The 2,580-nt window shown below is 36.4% G+C and overlaps 1 long non-coding RNA gene across 1 annotated transcript; it reads left to right on the forward strand.

The window, feature by feature from the left end:
- The first annotated feature begins 777 nt into the window (after positions 1-777).
- Positions 778-1,625, forward strand: LOC149969011 (uncharacterized). The gene is made up of 3 exons (XR_016480768.1): positions 778-862; positions 1,377-1,457; positions 1,587-1,625. It is a non-coding gene; the product is annotated as an uncharacterized LOC149969011 (long non-coding RNA).
- Positions 1,626-2,580: the final 955 nt, after the last annotated feature.

Below are 2,580 nucleotides of genomic sequence, written 5' to 3' on the forward strand. Positions count from 1 at the left end.
GGTTAAGCAGACTTGAAGTCATTGTATACAATAGCTACATTATTGAGACGCAGGATTCTTCCATTATAGATTCAAGGCTCCTGTATAAGGGCCACGTCTGGTCCCTCCCCAGCAAACCTTCGACAGAGGACTTAATCACCTTCATACCCAACCGCAGTTGCCGGTGTTCGTGCTGAGTTGCTCGCCGGCTAAGGGGATGGTTACAGGACTGACCCTAACCTCTAATTAGCCAGTCCACTCGCATCTCAATGGGTTGAGCTGACCCTTCTTTACAGGTGGTTTTCTACACCTTCGTAATGTTGCAGCTAAAGGGCGAAAACCGCCTCGTTGTCCTAGGTTCTTTCTCCATTTAGGCTATAGACTCAGGGGCGTGCCAACGTTTTTAAGAGAGCGGGGGCAAATCTATATTATAAGCCCATACCTTGTTAAATAGGGTGCTTCCGAAAAAATTCCCAGATATAGAAACAAAAAGACAATGTATAGTCAACCTAACAGGTTGAGTAAATATGCGACAAACTTGTGTTTTGTAAGAGTCCGTCCGTGGCAAATAATTATACTGTGTGAAATATAGCTCCACGGAAACCCTGCCTTGGAAAAAAAGGACGGGGCAGCGCCCTCGCTGTGAAATTGAAGCGGGGCAAGTCGCCCTTGCTGCCCCCGTGGTTGGCACACCCATAGCTATAGTTATGTTCTTAGTTAACATGATTTTATTTTTGGTTTGAATTATGAAAGCGAAGCACGAAATTTTGTTATTTAACATTATATCTTTTTCAAAACAGATAATCTCGAAGAATTCAAAAACTGCCTTTCAAAAATGGATGAACGGTATGAAGTAAATACAGGAAGCAAGCTTCTGCGCTTAGTAAGATTTTTTCTAGTATGAAATAATAATATAACATGCAGAATTAGTGCCTCCTTGAGGAATTTAGTGTTTAAAAGTATTATGAGTATCGCAAATTCTGAAATTGAAAAAATGCTTATTTTAACGCAAACATTTCGACCACATCTCAATTTTAAATAATTTTTATTACGGTTGCGCAATATGAAACATTGGTTTTTAAGAGCTACACTTATGATATTCTGAATAAATTAAAATTGGTCGTTTCGTCTCAATTATTTTAATTATAATTAAAATTTTATACTGGGTGGGATAGAACTGGGATAACATTTTTAGCAAATAACTCTGAATTGCGGAGATATATCTTTAAGGGTTATCTCGAGAAATTAATGCCACTAGGGACAATTCTTCCGAGGAGAGGTATATTTTGGCTTGCCAACTTGTTAAGAGCTACACTTTGACGAAACAGAAATATATTCCTATTACCCTTCCTTAATAGATCGCCAAATAAATATTTATCCTTTTATTTTGCTCGTAGGATCAAGCTGACGATATAGTAAAGGAACTAAATGAATCGAAAATTTGCCAATTAACTAAGGAAAATGAGAAGATCACTAAAGTAAGTATATAAGAAAAAAAAGTGCAGGAGCTCAACAACTATATCATAAACGTTGTCTTCTATGTGTTAAAATTTTCTACTATACACCCGTTATGGTTCCATATTAAAAGATACTACTATTTATTTTAGGAGATTCAAAACAAAATAAAAGAGGCAGGACGGAAAAATGTAAGTCGTTTTAACGCGTTTAATTTTAACTAATTACGCATCTTTGTTTAGCCTATGGCTCGGTATAAGCTTTGAAAATTAAAATATAAGCCCTTCATAAATATATAAATTTCTCATTTAGCACTTTATTTCGGAAATCACTCGCGGCTCACCCGAACAAGTTGCATTTCTTGTAAGTTGAAAATATTATTTGATCATTTCAAGTCCAAAAACGTAATGCCTTTTATCCATCTGCAGAATTGCACAGACAAAAATTAGATACGTCTTACGTATTATTCAACGTATTATGCAATGTAAAATTTCACTAATAAAATTTGCTTGAATTTGAATAAAACTTTTTATTTTATGTTATTTTTAAACATTTGGAAAACTGTGCCGTTACATTTTTAGCAGATTAATAAAGGTCAAATTGAAAAAAAAACTGTTACAGAGAAAAAAACCGGTTGTTATGTGAGAACTCCTCCAGCGTAGAGTTTGCCAGTTATCTCCCCACTGGCCAAAGGGTTTTCCCCCGAGATCTTCGGTTTTCCTTTTCCATAAAAAATAGTAGAGGTTAATGGTAATAGTAAGTGTATGGAGCTGTTGGCTCGTGTGGCATGCAGGGCTTGCCACCACGCTCCTACGCATTGCAACCCGGCCAACGGAATTAAAGACAATAAAAGTCGCTAGATGCCTTTAGTGGTGCCTTGGGTATTAGCCTAGGTGATTATTATTATTATTATTGTTATAGTGGCGGTAGCAAGACATTATTTTAATGCATTTAAATGTAGAAGATTCTTATACAGAGTGTCCACTAAAAATGAACCAGGGCGAATATCTCAAAATCTGTTTTAGGTACGATTTAGAAATTTTTAAGTCGAATACAAGATAAAGGGGGAAACCCACTGCGAAAATTTCTATGACCTTGAAGGCATGGTTCAAGGTCATTCAAAAACTAACTCGAGAACCGTAAGTG

Source organism: Leiobunum rupestre, chromosome 1 (assembly GCF_980474605.1).
Source record: "Leiobunum rupestre chromosome 1, qqLeiRupe1.1.hap1, whole genome shotgun sequence".
NCBI classification, from domain to species: Eukaryota; Metazoa; Arthropoda; class Arachnida; order Opiliones; family Sclerosomatidae; genus Leiobunum; species Leiobunum rupestre.